The sequence below is a fragment of the Triticum aestivum genome, chromosome 3B, assembly GCF_018294505.1.
Source record: "Triticum aestivum cultivar Chinese Spring chromosome 3B, IWGSC CS RefSeq v2.1, whole genome shotgun sequence".
NCBI classification, from domain to species: Eukaryota; Viridiplantae; Streptophyta; class Magnoliopsida; order Poales; family Poaceae; genus Triticum; species Triticum aestivum.
In genome coordinates this window covers 835,331,500-835,354,121 of record NC_057801.1, presented here as the reverse complement: position 1 = coordinate 835,354,121, position 22,622 = coordinate 835,331,500, and the positions used below count along the sequence as shown (strand labels likewise).

At 42.6% G+C, this 22,622-nt stretch overlaps 1 pseudogene; it reads right to left on the bottom strand.

Moving 5' to 3' along the window:
* Positions 1–7,680: 7,680 nt before the first annotated feature.
* Positions 7,681–13,959, bottom strand: LOC123066965 (sulfite exporter TauE/SafE family protein 3-like; annotated as a pseudogene).
* Between the last annotated feature and the right edge of the window lie 8,663 nt (positions 13,960–22,622).

Here is a 22,622-nt window from a genome sequence, read left to right as displayed (position 1 = left end):
TGCTTTGACGCAGAATGCGTCGAATAGATATTTCCCCCGAAGAAGCACTCGTTAACTAGTTGCTCTCTAAGCAAAGGCTATACGTCTCGCCATAAAAGGTGCGCGCATATGGGCCGACCCTTTAGCGCAGTTCGTTCGTATCCTTAGTTATTCTGCGTCGAATAGATATTTCCCCCGAAGAAGCACTCGTTAACTAGTTGCTCTCTAAGCAAAGGCTATACGTCTCGCCATAAAAGGTGCGCGCATATGGGCCGACCCTTTAGCGCAGTTCGTTCGTATCCTTAGTTCGCCGTTCGCCTTTCGCCGTTCGGTCCCGTCGATGTTTTTTTTTCCTACAAAAGAAAAAGTTCCCTGTAGTTCGCTCGTTTATATATCAATTTTTTGTTTCATTTACTGTTTTTATTGTCTTTCTTTTCTTTCTATGTTTTTATTGTTTCTTTCCGGTTTCCCCAGATTTTTTCTTCTCTTTCTTTCTTTATTTCTTCAATTTTCTTGGTTTCTTTCTTGGTTTTCTTCAGTTTCTTTCATATTTCATTGATTCTTCCTGGTTTTCATTTTTCAAATTTCTTTGCATTTTTATTTGGTTTCTGTAATTTTCTTTGTTTGTTCATCGATTTTCATCGGTTTATCTTTTCAGCACATGTCAACCTTTTCATGGTTTTCATGGTTCTCATTCTTTATCATTTTCCTTCTTTTATTCTTTGGTTTTATTTCTTTCTTTGTTTTCAATGTTTCTTTGTTTTCTTAGTTTCTTTATCGGCTTTCACTATTTTCCATTCTTTTTGTACTTGTTACTTTGGCTTCTTTTGTTTCTTTTTCGGTTTTCATTGTTGTTTGTTTTTCTTTGTTTTCTTTTGTTTTCATTATACATTTTTCGTGTATGTCAAGAATATTTTTTAATACATGTTTAACATTTTTGAAATACAAGTTTGACATTTTTTAAATACATGGTCAACATTTTTATACATATTTTTAATATTTTTAAATGCTTGATTAAATAAATTTCAAATGCAAGATTAACATTTTCCTAATACATGATCAACATTTTTATACTCATTTTACATTTCCAAATGCTTGACTAATAGTTTCCAAATACCAGATTAACATTTTTAGTACATGGTCAACATTTCTCTATACACGTCTTAACATTTTTCAAATGCTTGATTAAAATCGAAAAAGAAAAGGCTGATCAATGTAATATGGACATAAATAAAAGTGACTCCCTACTTTCCATATTATAGTGCACATAAGTTTGTCCAAAGTCAAACTCTGTAAACTTTGACCAAGCTTAATTATAGACAAGATTATCAGCATCTAGTACCAAGTCATTTGCAAGGAGGGACTACGTCGCGTTTTCTAGAGTAATGTCACGATCTCTAGTTTTTCATTATGCGCTTGATGAAAAAACAATCAAATAAGAAAAAAAAATCAGTATGAGCTAGATAACATGAAGTATTTCGAGGAGTTGCACAAAATGATAACCCTAAAACCTTTTGATGCATGTGACCGGAACACATTCCTCGTCACCATAACATCATTGTTGAAGGAGAAAGTAAAGAGCACGAGATGACAAAATATGAGAAGCAGAACCAAAACAAACTTGGCTGAACATCTGGAGGCAGTAAACATGTGGTGGCAAAACACACGTGGGAGGATGAGTTTGAGCACCACTCAACATGTAGTGCCCTACCATCATCAACGCTTCAATCCTTCTTGTAGAACACATGGGGACCGTGGATATTACCGCTCATCAAGAACTCCATTCATCATCTGGCAAACATTCCTTTTGTGTGTAGCATTGACAGTGTGAGTAGTAGATGTGGTTTTTGCGCAGACCATCACACTCGATGGTTGATAGGTGCATCACCTTCGAGCAAGTCGGGCCCAAGAACAAGGCTTAATCGTGCATGCTCTTCACTTCTTTCCACTTGTAATGTTAATGTGGAGTCGCTCTGCTGATGTCGGCATCAAGTCAACTAGATCGAAAACAAGGAAAGAAGGCCCACCGATGTTGCGCGAGCACAACCATGGCACCAGGTCCTCCTCACCACCATCACACGCTTGCCACGTAGCTTAACAATGTAAATGCCATGTGTGTTTGCCTGTTTGGATCGCCCTCGGCTCCCAAGTAAAGCTGATCCATGACCCACTGGTTATGCACATCCAACCATCAGGCATCACTTTTGAAAACCGCATTCGTCCATGCCGACCTTGAACTTGAAAATTTCCTTGGTACATGACATGATGCAATAAAGATTGCCTTTGTAAAATGCAATGTCCATGCCCTCCTTTCTACCAAATCTTTTTGATGTCCATGCACACTTGAGGCGGCCAAACCTGTTAATCATGACTTCATACTTACCAGTGAAAGCAGCGATGATACAACCACTCAATGAGGTATGATGCATGTATGAATCCAAGGTGGGGAAAATATTCGCTAAGGCAAAGTTTATTAGAGTTGTGTCGAAAATTTTGTACAAGGTAGGTTACAGTTAGACTCTGAGTTGTATGATGTGTCGACAGGGAATGACGTAGTGTCCTAATAGGACTCTTGTATCCTAGGCCTCTTATATAATGCGGCGGTAAACAGTGACCGATGACAACATAATAGCACCGGTATGCAGGGGGTGCCGGTGCCCGGTCTTGTGATGGTGTTGCGGGGAGGAGTGCCCATAATCATGACCCAGGGATGTACCCATGTTAATGAACCTTATTACCAAATCTCGGTGTCATACCTTGTGTGATTGTTTGGTCCTCGTATATTGACTACGCGCCTCCGATTATTCTAACAGAAAACACAAAAATGTGGAAATATACAAAAGTCTAAACCTGCACAAGCTGGATTACATTAATTTCTGCAAAGAGTTTCGTGAAGTGATTGGATATATGTGGTCTGGGACATATATACTTCTTGTCGTCACATGACTATCGAGGAAGAAAACCAAATAAGAAAATTGGAGAACTAGGAGTAGAACAAACTTTGCTAAAGATTTGGAGGCAAAAGCCACATCGGAGAATGAGTACCACCCTTCACGTAGTACCCTACCGATGTAATCCCGTCCACAAGGACGTTATCAATGCTTTCATGTTCCTTGTAGTACACATGATCATTGTTGGAGCTTGTAAAGAACTTCTCGAGGCCTTTAGGACCATTGCCCCGTCTTTTCTCTATGTAGCTGTTATGGTGAGAGTAGTAGATATAGTTTCTTTGAAGATCGCCATGCTCATCTGTCGTCGATAGGTGCATCGCCTTGGCGCAAGTTGGGCCTAGGAATAAAGCATGGCCACCGAGGCTTTTTATCTCTTTCCACTTATACGAGTGATGTGTCGTCGCTTCATCTGTACCAGCATCAACGAGCACAAACACCAAGAAAAAAGGCCCGCGGATGTTATGCGGCCTTGGCCACGGCCCCTTGATCCTCCTTACTGCCATCACAAGTTTTCCCCTTACCTCAAGAATGTATGTGGCATGCGGCTCCGATTTTCCCTCCATCAACATGTAGCGGTTTGGCATGGCCAGCCATTGGTTGGCCCCGAACGCCGCCACCCCGAACTCGGTTAATCTCGCCTCACACTTAACAAGTTGTTTGGTGTATCCCAAGAGGCAATAGAGATCGCCATTGCAGAAGGTGATATCCAAGACTACGTCCTCCTCGTATTTTCGCCTCGTCCATTCACGCTCCGGGTGGCCAGGCACGCAGATGGCGACGTCGCGCTCGTCGGTGATGGCAGCGAGGATGCAACTGCTCGAGGTGGGAGGCCCGGAGAAGATTATCTTCAACGGATGTAACTGGTTGCTGGTTCCCAACCGTGTAGGGGGGTCCTTCCATCTCACTCTAGAGGGCGCCCCGTCTGGATCTGGACCGGTGAATTGGTTCACGATCCTGGCCTTTTTCTGTTGTGTAGAAAGCAACACCTTGGCACCGGAGAAGAGGTTCACGATTCTAAGCGGGGCATCGGTCGGGACGACCCAGCCACCACCATAGCTGCCGACGAAGCGCTTGCCGATGGCCTCACTCGGAAACGGGATGGGCGGCAGTATGGTGTCATCTTTGAGGCTGTACACATGCTTGGCCTTGTCGGGGCTGCTTGGGTCTAGGATCAGCCATGGGAGACGTGACGGGAGCGTCAGCACGATGGCGCGCCACGATGTGCACACGGCGGCGAAGCGGGCGCCATCGACGGGGCCGGTAAGCTTGGCGTGCACCAGGCGGAGGAGATCGTCCGGGAGCATGGACCAGCCGCTCAGCAGCTGCTGCAAAGTTTCCTTGGATGCTGGCATCATGGTCCGGGAGCGTCAGGCTTGTTGATCCGATTGTAATCGACGGATTGTGCGGATTAGATGCTGGCGATTGACGGGGCGACTAGCCCGGCAGTAAAGGCCGGAGATATTTGTTTGATGCCATGCATGAATCTAAGTCGGATTCAGATTCGTGTCCTACTCGGACACCATAACAATAAATCAATAATACCTTCGTCTACGATGTCTTGATGCAGAGGGATTGTTGTGCGGTGGCGGCGGGCATATCGCCTGTAGCTACTGGGATCGTGGAAAAGTGGTGGCAACAACACATGAATGACCTCGATGGTGGTGCTACTTGAGCACCCAGTCTAGAGCTCCGGAGTGAAAGCCTTGGTCTCGCCCGTGTTGGGTATACCTGACAATGGCGATGTTTTTACATCGTTACCTTGTTGAAGGCATTGTTCGGAATGCTCGGACTGATTCTTCGGGGTGAAAACCTAGATTCTAGTCTTGGATGGCTGGATCCGGTGACGGTGACACTTGAGTGTCGCTCCCTTCCTTAAGGCGTTGCTGTTGAAGAACGTCGTCGTCCGCGTGGTGTCATGAGATTGTCGGTGCAGATATGGTCATTGTTATAGTTTGCCGATCGTGATCTGATCGCTTTGGGGCTTTTTTCTTTTTTCCTCGCCTACGCATAGCTTTGGTCTAGTATGACTTCGCTATTTGCCGGCGTGTTTTGTGTGCGCGCGTTGATGTTGGCTTTGTGCATCTTAACTATGCAGAGGCCGGGTGTGTACTCATTTGTTTGTATCCTCTTGATGCTTCACTTTGAGTCAATAAAATCCAGCCTTTATCGAAAAAAAAGTACAATACCTACTCGGATGATGATGGAAGTGCTTGTCCCTATGGACGTGTGGTGCTGTTGATCTGAGAAAGTAAGATAAAACTTAGTAACTGAACCGTCTATCCAAGTGGCGAGCGAATTCCGTTTCGGCCCTAGAGCGAACACGCGTGTACACTTTTTCGTCTCATCGTACTCCCTCCGTCCTTGAAAAAAAAGTGCACTTTTAACTTTGTTAGAAAGTCAATTTTTTTTATATTTGACCATATTTATACAATAATACATCAATATTTATGCCATTAAATTAGTAGCATTAGTCCCCTCAAAAAATAAATAAATAGTAGCATTAGATTCATGATAAAATATATTTTCTTTTTTTGGCATAACGTCTTGCCTCGGGGGCCAATGCCGCCGACAGACAAGTCCGGCCTCCCCTTCTCGTGCGGAGCGACACACGAAAGGGCGATTCACGGGTAGCTCAATGCCGCTCCATGACGCTGGTCCGGGGGTGCACCCGCGGTTCACCCGTCATGGACTGCGGATGTGGGTTGCCCGTGCGGGTGCCGGTCAGACAAATCAGGCAGCGGGGAGAGGCTCCGTGGCACGCCAACTGGAAAAGTACGGCGCGGAGGGCCTCTTCGCCCTCGAAGCCCTCCCCCCCTCCCCAGGAGGCAGGTACTCTAGCACTATTTATAGGAGTAATGTGTTTATTGTTTGCATGCTGAGATTAACTCGCCTTTTTTCGTTTGATAAGGTTGAACTCTCTAAGTCCTTTTCGAATAAGGGAAGATTTTCTTCCGATAAGCTATACATATCGTGATGTTTAGTACCATTGCCTGAGTTAAAAAATGTATGAGATGATGATTTATGCAAGTAATGGAGCATGATCAAATATGTGATGATATATGTCTCCCACCAACTTGGTTTTAATTGATTAGAGAAGGAAATAGCTATATATGTTAGCCCATTTTAATTCCATCTGATAAAATAAAATGCTTAAATATAAAGGTTGAGACATAAGTCAAATTAATTGAATAAATTAGAGGAAGTAGCAAGAGAAAGGAATTTTTCTTGTAATTAATGAAAGATTTTTGTAAAGCCTGTAACAAGACATATGTTTAGCCTACATGTCACACAAAAAGAAATATGAGATGGGTGAATAAACTTGTTTCAAATCAAAGAGCAGAAAAGTGATGTTGAATATTCTCGATAAAAAGTAGAAGACCCCTTGCTATTTGCGCGGTTGAAATAAAAGATGGTTTAATGCATGAAGTTGTAGCTTGTTCACTAATGACTTAATATGTAAGCCTTCATGACCATTCTAATAGTGGAAATGCGCTATTGCCCGTCACAATCATTTACCTTATACTCCTTCCATACCGGTGCATTAGTCATCTTAGAGCATGGTTAATAGTATAGCCAATAACCGGCTATAGGGAGTTGTCATGTCACATATAGTCAACATGTATAGTAGCTAGTTGCGGAGTAGTACTACTTTATTAATGCATGGTCCATCATACAACTCGCACAATGCTCCTGGGAATCCTTGCTGCAGCCGGATGTTAATCTACAGCCCGCTTCCCTTCTCTCTCTCTCTCTCTATACTTCTCTTTCATTGAACTCACCACAAATATAATTGTTTAATCCTTATAGCCTGATTGTAACTTATTATACTTGCTCTTAGGTTGTGCACCATGACCAAGGTGAAGGGGAAAACGAGATAATTTAATATTTATTTGCTGATCAATACCATTGCATGTAATTAACTGACCACTGCATGACGTGCTAGGTAGTCTCAAGTCATTGAAAGGATACACGCCTCACATCTCTTATTGGTTGATTCCTTCATTCATGTCAAGAAACAAGAAACGAGGTGGGAGTTGATGCACCACGCATAAGTGTTCGGGGATTATTTGATTTTCGTAATGTGCCTAATGCACCGGTACACAGGGAGTATGAGTTTTCATGATTTGTGATGGACACATACCTCTATGTGTATCCGCACCTTATAAAATCTAGATGAGCTTGTTCTTATAAGCTGCGGTATTTGTCCGGAGACGAGCATGTCTTAAAAGCTTGGGGGAGTTTATGAGTCCAAATTATGTGATGATTTTATGTTTTATTTTTTATTTTGTGCCTAGACGATATGCTCTGTTGGATTTTACCGCGTTGCACTTTTTTTTGAAGTATTTTGAAGTATTAAGGAAAGAACACTGGGAAAAGGTGATAAAATCACGTCAATCAAAACATGCTCATGTTGATGACCCTTCATTAAAGAGTTACTTGCCTGCCATGAAGGTGTCAGAGGCAGTAGTGCGACAAGCCTTTTACATGTCATTCTTTAGTCTAAATGTACTCAGTTAGTCAAGTATGAAAGGACGATCAGCATGTTTGGATGTAGGATATATATATATTCTCTAGTAACTAAAGGACGATCGTCATCTAATCATTGATTACATTGGGTGATAAAAAAACTATGTTGGGACTAGTGGCTGAACTTTTGATCTTCCATCCCTTTGATTTAAATTGGCATCTATTCCATCCACTCAAACTGAACATACATCACACTAGTCACTTGCGTGCAAGTTGCATCTTCCTATGCATCAAACTTGCAAATGTCATGAAATCCCATGTACTCATGCCGCACTATCTTGTGCTTCATGTTTAAGATACCGACTCCACCTGCAATTCAAAGTTGTTTTGGCCTTGATACGATGTGATGAGGTTGGTTGAAGTGAAGGGATTCATAAGAGAGAAACCGGTACCTAGAGGAATCACACCAATGAAGATCATGAAGGACAATACAAAGATGATAAATGATGCCCTTCCGAACCAGTTTATCAGTTTCCTTGCAACAAGCTGGCCAACGATTGCAGCAATGAATGCCACACATGTGAAAAAGAGAGCTGCACAAAAGACACTTTTTTTTAATAGTAATACACGGTTACCTTAGGAGGATCACAAAAAAAGAGACAATACCATATGGTATAGGGAACCGGTTCAGGAGGTAGTATTCTATGACGGCTATGGATGATGAAAACATCATTGCAAAGGTGGCTGTGGCACTTGAGACCTGCAACAGTTTAAGGAATACATACATGTCAAATATGTGATGAATATATGAAAAGTAAAGGGCATGACTCCATAGCAAACATTTGATATTTTCTTAACTAGTCCTATAGTAAACAAAGGAAAAAAAATGACCACATGAGTTGCAATAAGCACGTGTTGCAATTAACACTGAGATGATGTAAACAAGTGATACATTTGATAAACATTATGCCACAGAAACATATTGTCAACTGCATCGCTATGAATTACATAATTATCCACCACATCAGTGTCCTTGCCATGTTCATCGATGTCAACTACACCCTTGTCAACTACTTCTTTATCAAATGCACCATTGTCAATTGCATTTCTACCAACTACACCATTATCCATGGCACCGTCATCATAATTGTCCATCTCAATTGCATCGTTGCCAACCACACTATTTACTAGACTCTTATGCAGTAGATGTGCACTACTTAGCAAAATAAAACATAAATAGAATGCCATCAAATGGTTGCAAGTGAAAAAACATGATTGAAGCAATAAGTTATTGACATGAACAAATAAAAAATTCAACCTGCGGAGGAATACCAAGCTCCAAGAAAAGTGGCCCCATGATGACGCCCCCACCGAGGCCAAGAAGACCGCCGAGGACACCAGCAGTGAAACCAAAGAAGCATATCAATACTAGATGGGATTTTAGGCTAGTATGTGTATTTGCCCTTGATGATATCACCCTTTTTCCCTGCACCAAACCTACTGCTTGGTATATGGACACTCCAGCCGACACTGGGATCTGCTTACTTACCCAGTAGGAAAGAAGCTATGTTAATGTAACACATGATGATGGTAATATGATGAAGTGATGCTAGTATGTCAAATCTTAGTTCATATGATACACAATGGCAACAATAGGAGTATCTATTATTTCGTGGGTAATCATATTATGCCTGTCAAAAAATACAAATCAAAGGAACCTATATCCAAAAAGGATAATAGGAGAGAATTGTCTTTAAGCTATAATAGAAAATGGTTTTATTCATGCAGTTTAGTTAGTGGCATGAAATCATCCTTGAACACTGGAATCATCTAATAATTGTGAATCAATTTTTCATGCAACATGGTTGAATAATGAGGTGAAGAAAGGCTGAAAGTACCTGGAGTAGGCTAAAAACCCAATACAAAGTGGAGCAAGTTTCCACATAGTTCTGTAAGAAAGAAGTAACATAAGCCCAATTATAATGTCAGCGTTATGATTTACCTGGAAAGTAACTTTAACATAGGTATTTCTAGGGTTCCCAATAAACTATGCATTTTTGTGTGGATTATCGTCAAGTAATTTTTATTGATTTTTTGTATTGATTGCATTGTTTACAGAAAATCTATTGTTACTCAGAGAGGAGGAAAAATAAGAGAGAAACCATTCATCTCATGAAAGGATCAAATATAAATTGGGAAGTAGTATAAAACCCTTGGATGACAAAAATCTAGTATGTGATGAACTACTCTAATTGTCACTTTATTGTTCTCCAACCAATGGATAAAAGGTGAGATGTCCTACCATAGTTAATTACATTATATTTTGTGGATTAAAAAGCCAGAGTGATTTCCTTCATCTCATCTCTGTTTCCACAGCTCTCTTTCTAACAAGTTTGTGCAAATCTCACCGAGCTTAATTTTATTATCATATTCTAAGTGGTGAGATAGGGAAACCATAGCACAATAATGTGGAGTATCATGTGTTATATATAAAGATACATCCATACTATTCTCCTAATTTCAACGAAATATGCCACTTCTTTAAACACAGACAAATAGCCTTTTCATTCTCAAGATTGCATGCATTTAATTACTAGTGCTTGTGTTTCCATATACACGGGGGGCATGCTGTGTATACAAATGACTGATCGAGTATGGTCTTTTTTCTTTTGTACTTCGACTTCAACCAAGAAGGTAGAGACTGAGAAGGTTACTACCACGATGATGTTGATGAATAAGCCATGTTACACTCCACTGACAAACTGAGGCTAACACAAAGACTTCTACCCTTTACTATTTCCAGTATGTTCTCTGGATGTTAGTGGACAAGAAATCTATCAATTGTAACTGTGCGGCTATTATAATTAAAATATGTAATAAATCTCGTGATGCATGTAGTGGTACCAATTTTACCGTGTTTATGCACTTGATTCTAAGCCGGTGTGGATATACACAAAAGAAAAAAAAACATCGGTCTCTCACAACATTTCTGAATATAAAATACCCATTTGCAGATTAAGGTTGCTTACTCATCTACCTTTCTTAAGAAGTTGCTCCCTACTACTCCCTATTCTCTCATTATGCACACTGTCCACATCAGCTATGTCATTTCTCTTGACATGCAGCCTATCCACCTCACTAAGTGTGCCACATCATCATTTTCATGTTAATAATTAAGTTTCCCTGAACAAATTATCAAAGACCACATTCTCTCCGGGTGGAAACAAACCGATGGGGGGATTAACTCCGACGAGGCATGCGAGTGGTCCATGGGCCAGCTGCCTTTTTCCCTCCCGCATGCAACTTCTGTTTCCAAACGCCCCATCGTTTCTACTATCTTCAAGTGTTCTGTCTTCTCATCTTTCTCAGGCCCTGCTTTTCCTTGGTCTTGATCATTGATTCTAGCAGTGCGTCAAACCTGCGTGCACGCCATGCGTCCTCTGGCTCAGCCCATGCAGGTACGAGACACAACCTGCTTGGTGCAGGTCCAAGCCGCATCCATCACTCCACTAGGTAGCTTGCTCGCCACATCGTCATGATGGAGTTGTTTGACATGCGTGTGAGCTCCCTGCTCATGTCCATGGTTGCCCTGCGCAACAGCAATTTCTGCCGACTCGCCGTGCTGATGACGTCGTGAGCTCGGCAACGCGAAGTCACAGACGGGGCATAATTGTTAGATAGTAAGTGCCTAAGTAGGATGATCTGTTAACGTGTGATGGCTGTTAAAGGCTGGGATGCTGCTCTCGAACTTGAGTACGAGTACGTGTTGGCGACGTCGCCAGAGTGATGGAAACACAGCGGGTGGAGAGGTCGAGGCAGAAGTAGACGAGGGGCATTCCCTTGCACATAGCAACCGCATCATTGTGCAGACCTTTTCAATGGCGTCTGAATGGACACATAAGGTATTTTTTTTCTAACATGAACGCATCAGGTATCTTGGTGGCTCCTCTGTACTGTCCCTCACTCATCTTAATTATAGGCGCACGATTTATTGGGTTTTCTGTTTTTCAGTGATGGAAATCATGATGACGCCATACATGGGTACACCGAATATATCACGGGAGCCTAAAAAACCAATGACAAATCTCCCTCACCCATCTTCTATGAACGTTAGGTATCCTTCAAATTACTCATTAAATTTACCTCAAGCTGAACGTTTTTAGATTTGAAATCCACTTCCTTTTAGATTTGCAATGCTGTAGGTGTCTGAAGTATTTTGCTGCTGCCTAATTAGTGTTTTGCACTGTTGTATAAACGGTACAATTACATACCAGCATATCACACAAAATCAGACAAAAGTTCCGCTGCAACGCGTGGGGTATCTTCTAGTATTCTAAATAATGAGATAGGAAAAGCAGAGCACAATACTGCGGATTATCATGTGTTATATATAAAACCTAATGGAGGGTGACATGTCTAAGTAAAGCAACAGATCATTAAAAATTTAGGGTACACCAAATAATTAGTTTCTCACCATGGCGACTTGAAGTGTAAGGATTGCTGCCCAAACAAAGATAAGGAGTCCAAACTCCTTCCAGTAAATGTTCTTCCAAATGGATAACTACAACAACAACCGAACTCTAGTCTTAGAGTCTTACACATAGTGCTTGAGAAGATTTCATGGTTTTCAGTTCACCGCTTCATCTGTGGGGGGTCTTGTCTCTACTATGTCATCGGATCCGGTAGGCGGTGTGTACTCAATTCCATCACCTAGGAAATCAAGAAAATATAAATGGTAGTTCTATGTATTTTATGAACGCTGACTTATAGGTTTATTGATGTTACTGGATTGCTTTGATTTTTTCGCTGCCGCCTCCTGAAATGTTACAGAAAATTAAGAAGCTTATCAACATCCTTAACGATTTGTACTGTGGAAAAAATGTAAAGGAACAATGGTACTAGCGAGAGGATGCTGAAGAGAAGTAGTACCCTTATTAGTAGTGCTTCTTTCTTCCATGTTTCAACACCCTTCATAAAAGCTTTAGTTGAAGTAACTGGAATTCAAGTTTGGAAAGCATTCTGGAGTCAGCTACAAGCTAGATGGGGTAAATTTTGGGCGCAGTTTCAGGGTAGATCCGAGAACCTAGAGAAAGGATGATGAAGAGAACCGTGACAAGCCAGTCGGGGAATATCACATTGCAAATAACCCCAATGCTGACCCCCATCATGAGCATCGGTTGTATGAGCAGGGCTAGATCATAGTCTATCATTGGCATGTTGAAAGTTGGGTGTTTCAGCTTGAGGTTGCAGTACACGGTTGAAACAGCAGCTCCCGTGATCATACCCGCGGAAGAGATTCCGAGAAACAATCACAAAAGTAGTGTATTTTTGTGTATTATGATATATATGCTAAAAGTAAATCCGTGTCTAATTTTTGTGTGGGGAAAATCCATGTTTAATTAACGAATGGAATACTTGAGATGTATTCCACAGTTAAATTATAGAAGGGAATCTATCGGATTTATTTTGATCTAACTGCTACGGCAATCTACTACCCGGCAGAGTTGTAAGACATTAAATGGTCATTTTGACCTTCTCAATACTAAATTTCCACTTGAGTTCGTTCAAAGGGTATTTTGGGGCAGATGTTTCTAAATTAAGTTTGGAGAACATCTCAAACCATAACTAAAGGCTATTGCCGCCGTTCGTCAACACACGACTTGCTACAGACTATGAAGTAATTTTTTTGAACGTTAGATTATTGTGGTGGAAATGTACCATTAATTTTGCCATTAAAAATGTTTTCATAGTACAAAATTTTATAGATATAAGTTGAAAAGTAATGTTCAAAGGTACATGATGTAAATCATGCAAGTCCCTAAAACATCATCTATAGAAAGGACTTTACATCATCTATTTACAAACGGAGTTAATAATAAATAATGGCACAATATGTAGAAGAGCACCGTAAATGACAGATGTGCAGAGACTAGTTGCAAATGTTACAACCTAAACGCAAAATCAAGAACAATAATACTTATGTGTTGTAAAGTAAAAATGAACTGCATCCTCACATTTTGACATCGGAGTAGATCCCACCTCCACCTAGCCCGCCAATGCTGCCAAGCGCTGCCGCGAAGAATCCAATGACTGACCCCGCGCAGTTCGCCATCCAGCATTCAAGGGCTAAGTACAAGAAAATCCAACAAAACACACCAAATTAACACGGCACATATCAATTACTAGTGAGTCATGCGCCCGAGAGTAAGCCCAGAACGGGCCACGACGTCAAGAATTTGTCCATTTTTAGCTACAACACAAATTCTCCTGGAAAAATGAGTACTGACATATAGTTGAACAAACTGTGCAAATACAGCTTGAATGATATTAATAAAACAACCGAAGGAAGAAGGGCTTTCTAATCTCTATGGATCGTTACCGGCCAGACGTGTTGATGGGTGGTTCCGTCCAAGCTGGCCAGCTTTTGCAGGGAGCTCGCTTCGTCCGGCGCTGCTGCAACGGTGCCGGAGATGGAGAGGCCTGTGTCAGTAGCGCCAACGGCTGTGGTGGCCACAATGTACGTTATGGTCAGTACCGCGACCGCGTGCCATTTCCTTCCCATTTCACGCCCCTCCTGGAAATCCCAAAGGAAGAAGGTGCCAGTCCCTGACTTTGTTGATGGTTTCCTCAGAATGTTTGCGTGTGCAAGGAGCAAGATAGAAAGGCGGTTTCGCGTGCCTTTTGAAGGGAGAGCGTGGAGCGTGTGGAGCTGCATGAACTTAGCTACTAACAGAAGACTTGGATTATATTAATTAATACCACGTCTAGGCACACACTGCCAGATAGAAGATTTCCACAGCTTGCTTTTTTTTGGGAGGGGGAAATTCCACAGCTTGCTCGAAGCATGGGATACATGTACATCGTCCACCTGCTCTATATAATATTACAACAACAACAACAACAAAGCCTTTAGTCTCAAACAAGTTGGGGTAGGCTAGAGGTGAAACCCATAAGATCTCGCAACCAGCTCATGACTCTGGCACATGAATAGCAAGCTTCCACGCATCCCTGTCCATAGCTAGCTCTTTCGTGATCTGCCCTATATAATATTAATATAATAGAAAAGTACATCGTCCAGCTACCGGTTGGAGGAATGCCAGATTTTGCTAGTTTATGGGCTACCACTTTACAAGATCTTATAGTATCTTTTTTTCTTGACGTGTGATCTTATAGTATCTTACACCATTTTTTTGGAAAGGCCAGGCATAAATTAAAATAGCACACAGTTTTGAAACACCATTACATAACCGATAAAACATAGGGAAATGCTTGCCTTGAATCGATCGATTCCACGCGAGCGTCTTCCGCCTCCGTGGTTGCCGGATCTGTTCTTGATCTGACGGCCAGGAGCCAACCTTGGCCTGTCATGTGGGTTGATCAGATGGCAATCTGTAGCTTCATCCAATAGTGAGGGAGGCGGTCGAACTATAAAATTTCGGAAATGTTAACGCCCACACGTGTGGGCATTGATTATCTCGATCACACGCATTCATCACCGTCCAGTACTATATGCACGAATCTTGGCACAATTTGGCTGATTTTTTGTGCCACGTAGGACAAGGCGTGTGTGTGGTGTGTGACATAGTTCGTCCACACATCTGTTTTACCACACGGAGGGGCCGATGTGTGGGCGTTTAGCAGTTCACCCACACACCAGTTTTCAGTCACGCACAAGGACTGGTGTGTGGGCATTTGCCATCTCGCCCACACGCCCGTCTCCTCTCCCACACCCCAGCTGCTAGTTGCCATGTGTTTTTGCAGCACACATGGCAACTGCCCCTAGTGTGCTTTATAAGCAGGTGGCAACTCTCTTTTTTTACCCAAGTTGCCATGTGCTTTTGCAGGGTACACGGCAACTGCCTAGTGTGCACGTAAGCAGATGGCAATTCTCTTTTACCGAGTTGCCATGTGTTTTTGTATGGTACATGGCAACTGCCCCAACGTGCACGTACATGGCAACTGCCCTAACGTGCACGTTAGCAGATGGCAACTCTTCCTTTTTACATGGCAACTGCCCTAGCATGCTTGTGAGCACATGGCAACTCTCTCAACTGCCTAGTGTTAGTATGTGGCAACTCCTAAAATTATGAAATCATGGCAACTACATTAGATCAGACCATACATGGCAACTGCAGTTGAGCAACCATGGCAACTGCAGTTGTCCGACATGGCAACCGTAGTTCAGCGACATGGCAACTGCAGTTAAACGAACATGGACGAGGGTCTGGACCATGGCAACTGTGGACGCGCGGTGGGCGTCACGCGTCGCGTGCGGGACCAGGAGGGTACGAGGCCTGACATACGGACGTGTGGGCGTTATCAACTTCGCCCACACGCACGCGTGTGAGAGGGTTCGGGAGGGAAAAAAGATGTGTGTGAGCATTAGTTATTTTGCCCACACGTAGGTGTGTGGGCTGGTTGCTGTCCATGCCACACGAGGCGTGAGGCACAACTACCCGATACACCACACGTGTGGCAGTTATCGGGACCCTAAAATTTTACGGAAACACTAACGCCCACACGTGTGGCACTATTGCAACTCGTCCACACGCGTGGATCACCGTCCAGCTAAGTTCGCACGAATCTTAACACACCGAGGCAGTTTTCGCGTGCCACGTAGGACAAGCCTGATGTGTGGGAGTTTTGGCAGCTCGCCCGCACGCTGGTTTCTCGCACTGATCTTTTGGTTCATGTTCGGGCCGAACAACGCGCTACCACACAAATCTTATCCACTCCCCCATCCACTCCTCCCGCGGGTTCACTCTCTCCCCTTCCTCTCGAGCTCGTGCGACGGAATCTTCAGAGACCACGGCGAGAGGAGCTCGTGCCGGTGGCTGCGTCGGTGGCCTACTCAGACCCCGCGACGGAGGAGCTGCTCATGGACGCGCGCGCGGCTCTCCCAAGCGCTCCTGCTCAGCGGCTCCGGCGACGCGCGCGCTGGCGGTGAGGAGCGGCAGGAAGGAGATGTGGCGATGCGTTCGACAACGATGGCCACCCCTGCTACTGTCCTCGGTGCTGGCGCTCGTTCCCTGCCTGCGACGACGGCGCCGCCAGGAACGGCGCCCTCCGCTCTTCCCCACCATTCTCGCTTGATCTGGTGGCAAGGGTGCTCAGGAGCGATTCGTCGGCGGCGGGGGAGGTGGAGCTCGACAAGGAGGTGAGCGAGGTCGTGCGTCTGTCAGGAAGATGGTCACCGGGAGGTGTAGGGGTCCGAGGGAGAGGCCACGGAGGTGAGCAGAGGTTGATGACGAGCTGCCGTGCTTCACCATCGGCATGAGGCGCAACTGGGCCAGGAGGTGGACGATGCCCTGCTACTTGCAGCGGAGCTGCTCATCGGCGTGGACGCCGTCTTCTTCGTGTGTGTCGCTGATGGGGAACTGCTCGCCGGATTTTGTCGCGAGCTCAGGTATTCCGCTGTTTCCCAGTAGCCATCTAATCTTTTCCTCATTTGCCATGGCCGCCAGCTCGAGTTCTTCTACGGGCGTAGGACGAGCACGATCCCGCTACGTTTCATATTGCAATCTTAGATATTGGTTTTACAATTTTTGCATGGATAATCTGTAGTTGCCACGCACATTCCCGGTATGCCGTGATGAAAAGCATGATATGCACACCTACTGCATTTCTTGCCATGTTTTTTTCTTAGAAAGAACATGGTTTCGGGAAGAAACAAGTGAACTACATTGAACATGGCAAAAAAAACATGGCCGTTTTTTAATATGAGTAGTTGCCATGGATATGACATTTTTGCCATGGCAAAGAACATGGCAGTTTTTTGATACTAGTAGTTGCCATGGATAAATGCTTTGAGTTTTTGCCATGGCAAAATTCTGGTTCAATTGCCATGGCAGAATTTTTTGGAATTCATCCCATGACAAATTTGTATGACATCATCTGACTAAGCTAATAGAGCATGGCAACTTAATTTCATGGACCATGCCAATTTTTTTATTTGCAAATTTAATCTTTTTCTAGATAATATGGCAACTCTAGTGTTTACAACATGGCAATTTAACTTTTTTTTATTTTGGACCACGATTGCCATGGCAACATGAAAACTTTAATTAAAAATAACATGGATTTTTTTAATGAACTCGCCATGGCAATTCTTTGTTCATAATTTGTTACTTTTCTACATGCAGACATTGGTCATGACATTTTTGCCATGGCAACTTTCTTAACCATGGCAAAGAAATCTTCATCGTCATGGCATATTTTTTATTTGAACCATGTTAAATTCATACTTCATATATGGCAAATTTATTTATTAAGGGGCATGGCAATTGTAGTTTATTGGGCATGGCAAATTAATGCTTCATAACATGGCAAATGTAGTCTTGGCAAATGTAGTCCTTTTAATTTCGCAGCCCATGGTAAATTTAATTTGTACTCCATGGCAAATTAACTATACAACCCCATGACAATATCTGAACTAGTTTACCATGACCAAAACGTAATTCTTTCCCATAGAGCATGGCAGTTCTTTTTTTATGAAGCATGACAAATTTTAGTTAAATGGAATAGATTTGCCATACTACATGGCAATTTTTTCCCTTGGACAATGGAAATTTTGTTTTCAAAAACCATGGCAAATTTCAGTTAAACGAAATAGATTTTTTGGATGCTACATGGCAATTCTCCCCCCTAGAGCATGGCAATTCGTTTTTTTACGAAGCATGGCAAATTTTAGTTAAATGGAATAGATTTGCCATACTACATGGCAATTTTTTTCCTTCGGCAATGGAAATTTTGTTTTCAAAAACCAAGATTTCAGTTAAGTGGAACAGATTTGCCATGCTACATGGCAATTCTTTCCCTATAGCATGGCGATTCTTTTTTTTATGAAGCATGGCAAATTTCAGTTAAATGGAATAGATTTGCCATACTACATGGCAATTTTTTCCCCTAGAGCATGGCAACTCTTTCTTTTTTACGAAGCATGGCAATTTAATTACACGCAAAATATGGCAAGTTTGGTAAAATACCATGGCAAATTTGAGCATGCTTTTGCCATGGCAATTATTACTCATTTTTGTATTATTTCACATTCTTGGCAAATTTTTATATTAGTATGGAAAATTTGATAAAAAAGACCACGGCAAATTATGATATGCATATTGCCATGGCAATTTTGATTTTCTTTTTCGTGTTGTTTCACATACATGGCGATTTAATAACAGAAAAAAGGTCAAGTTTTGATAAAATACCATGGAAAAATTAAAAATACTTTTGCCATGGCAATTTTTGATCACTTTTTTTATGTTATTTCACAATCATGGCAAAAAAAATTTATATATATAAGCATGGCAATTTTGACAAAAATTCCACGGCAAATTTTTATATGCATTTGCCATGACATCTTAAATTTCTTTTGTGTTGTTTGACATTCATGGCAATTTAATTACTCAAAAACTTAGAATCTTTTATAAAAATAACACGGCAAATTTGAATATGCATTTGGCATGGCAATTTTTTGATCATTTTCTTTGTATTAATTTTGTCAACGTTAAACCTTTTCAAATTCTCCCATGATCTTCTTTTATATTATTTCACAATCATGGCAAATTTTTTCAAATTCTCCCATAGCAAATTGTTCAAACTCTTATGTCATGGCAAATATGTTATTAGTTTTCATGACCAACACTTAAGTTAGCTCATGGCAAGTATGTTATTTTTTTGCCATGGCAAATTGTTCAAATTTTTGCCATGACAAAATCTTTAACTCCTTTTCTCATTGCTTCTACGCATTATTACATCGTAATTATAGATATTGAGAGACGTGTATGATCGTTTCCATGTTCTTATAGCAAATGCATTCTGTTTTGGATTGGGCCATGGCAAAAGAATTGTATCCACCATTAAAACATGGCATTTTCTATTGAAATGCCATGGCAAATACCTGATATGAATCTGCCATGACAATTTGTCTACACTTTTTTGTGATCCAATTGTTCATTAAACATATGAACATGGAAACTAAAATCGTATGTACTTATGTTAAGTTTTATAGATGTTTTGTCGTGGCCAACTAAAGCATGTGTTGCCATGATGGCAACTTTTGTTTTTCGTGCCTTTTGTCATATGTATTACAAGGGTTTTGTTGCCATGGTTAATCTAGATGTTCTTTCGCCATGACATCTTTTGAACGTAGTTTTTTATCGATCATGACAAATCATACTCTAGGTGTTTTTTTTACCTACAACGCCCTGGCAACATCTTTTACCTATATTTTTTGCTACAAATTTTTTCTTTTCAATTTTTCATGGCAATTTTTAATTTACTTTTCATTGAAAAAATTACCATATTTGCCATGGCAATTTCTAACCTTTATATTCATGCCAATATAATCACTAATGGCAATTTTAATAAACATTTTTTCGTCATGAAATTGCCATGACTTTTTTTTCCTGTTTGGTTATCGCAAAAAAGTGTTTACACATGGCAATTTCTCGCTTTATAAGGTTGATTGCATTTTTTTCGTAGCATAGCAAAAAACTGGGCTTTTTTGTCAACGCCAAAAAATCTGGGCCTTTTCTTTTGTTTTCTTACTGGGCTTTTTCATTTTACAGGGAAACGAGATCTGGAGGCCGCTCGGTCGTGGGGGCTTCTCGTACGAGAACATTTGTTCTGGCGATCCCTCCTACCGCACGAATCGTTCGATGCATGGGGTTCTCCTGCCACACGTGTGGGTAGTTTTGATGTGCGCCCACACAGGGTTGTGTGGGCTGCCTGCTGGATATGCCACACAGGCTTGTGTGGGCGAGTGTCTATTGTGCCACACGTGTGGCAGTTATCGCGACCCAAATTTTATCCGCCGGCCGACGCGTTGTGTTCCCCTAAAACATAGCCTACGATAGATAAATAAACAGTACCGGCAATTTGGATGGATAGTTCAATAACTAAGTTTTATGTTACTTTCCCTCAAGAAACAGTTTCCCTAAACATAGCTATATGTTACTTTCTCAGATCAACAGCGCCACACCTCCAGCGTTCTTCTTATCGTAGGGACCCATACGGGCAAGCACCTCCATCATCATCCGAGTATGTTTTGTACGTACAGAAAGGTTATTTTTTCTTCTTTAATATCGTGTCCGAGTAGTATACAATATCAAAGTCCGATTCGATTCCTGCGTGGCATCAAACAAATAAAATATCTCCGGCCTTTACTGGCCTGCTCATCGCGACCTATTCGTGGTGGCGAGTACATCATCAACTACGCACAACCTATCGATCCAAGCAGCCTAGCTGGAACAGAACACGGATGGAGGGAACGACGCAGGCAGCCGCCGGTGACGATGCCGGCATCCAAGGGACCTCGGCGATGGCGGCAGCGGAGCGGTGGTCCATGCTCCCCGACGACCTCCTCCGCCTGGTCCAGGGCAGGCTGCCCGGCACGGTTGACTCCGCCCGCTTCACCGCCGTGTGCACCTCGTGGCGAGCCATCGGGTCGACGCTCCCGCCACGCCTTCCGTGGGTGATCCTTGACCCGAGCGGCGATGATGAGGCCAAGCACGTGTACTGCCTCGAAGACGGCAACATCCTACCCCCGATCCCGTTCCTGACCGAGGCCGTCGACAGGCACATCATTGGCAGCCACGGTGGTGGCTGGATCGTACCGTCCGATGCCCCGCTTACGATCATGAACCTCTTCTCTCGTGCAGGGGTGACCCTTTGTGCACATCAAAGGAAGATTAGGATCGTGAGCCAGTTCACCAGTACCGGGGTAACACCATCTACGGTGCAAAGGTCAGCCCCCGATGCGCACGATGGCACGGACGACAAGTTAATTCCGGTGAAGATGATATTCTCCGAGCCACCCACCTTTAGCAGTTGCATCCTTGCCGCCATCACCAACGAGCATGACGTCGCGATCTGCGGGCTTGGCCACCCGGAGCGTGGATGGACAAGGCGAAGATTCGACGGCGACAAGGTCGTGGATATCACATTCTGCGATGGCCATCTATATTGCCTCGTGGAACCTAGCAAACAACTTGTCAAGTGTGAGGTCAGCTTGACTGCATATGGTGTGGCGGGGCTTGGAGCTGTCCACTGGTTGGCCAAGCACAACCAACCATTAACGTCTGAGACGGATGCCATGTACATTCTTGAGCTGCGTGGCAAGGTTGTGATGGTGGTGAGAAGAACGGGGAGCGAAAAATCCTGGCCATGCGAGCCTTATTTCTTGGTGTTAGAACTCGTTGATGCTGATACAGAAAGAGTGGGGACGTGTCACTCGCACAAGTGGGAAGAGGTGAGAAGCCTAGGCAACTACGCCTTGTTCTTAGGGCCGACGTCTGCCAAGGCGATGCACATGTCGATGGGTGAGCGAGACTGCCCACGAAGAAACCACATCTACTACATTCACAATCAATACTACAAACAGACAAGTCTGGTGCCTAAAGATGCCAATGAGTTCTTTACGAGTTTGAACAAATATGGTAACCGTTCCCATGTGTACTACAAGAAAGTATACAATGACAATGACGTGAATGACATTACGTCGGTAGAGTACTATGTATTTGGCAGTGGAGACCCTCCCATGTGGCTTTTGCCTCTAGATCTTTAGCCAAGTTCTCTTGTTTTGGTGTTAGTTCTCCTATTTATATCCTGTGCTCTTTGTTTTCTTTCTCAACAATTATGTTACCATGAAAAGAATCCACTCAGAGGTTCTAGATTATCACCTTACGCAACTCTTTGCACAAATTTATGTTATCCAACCTGTACATGTTTGGTCTTTTGTCATTTTTTTAAGTCTCGATTTTTAATTATGTGCAAGTCAAGAGCCCCTTCCTTTGTTTTCAGTTTTTTTTATCTATAGATCTAATATAAATTTAAATCATAATAACTTAATTTTAATTCTGAAGTTCCTTACCACACAGACATGTCAAGGAAGACGAAAACAATGATAGGGGTGTGAATGAGATTACGTGGGTAGACTACTATGTATATGGCGGTGGACATCCTCCCATGTGTTATTGCCTCCTGATCATTAGCCAAGTTCTCTTGATTTGGTGTTAGTTTTCCTATTTTATATCTTGTGCTGTTCGGTTTATTTCTCAACAACTATGTTACCACGAAAAGTATCCACTCGACGGTTTTAGGTTATCACCTCACGCAACTCTTTGCAGAAAGTTATGTTATCCAGCCTGTACATGTTTGTTCTTTTGTAAAAATTTCAAATCTCTGTTTATTTCTTCTGTACAGGACACACTAGTAGAAAACAGG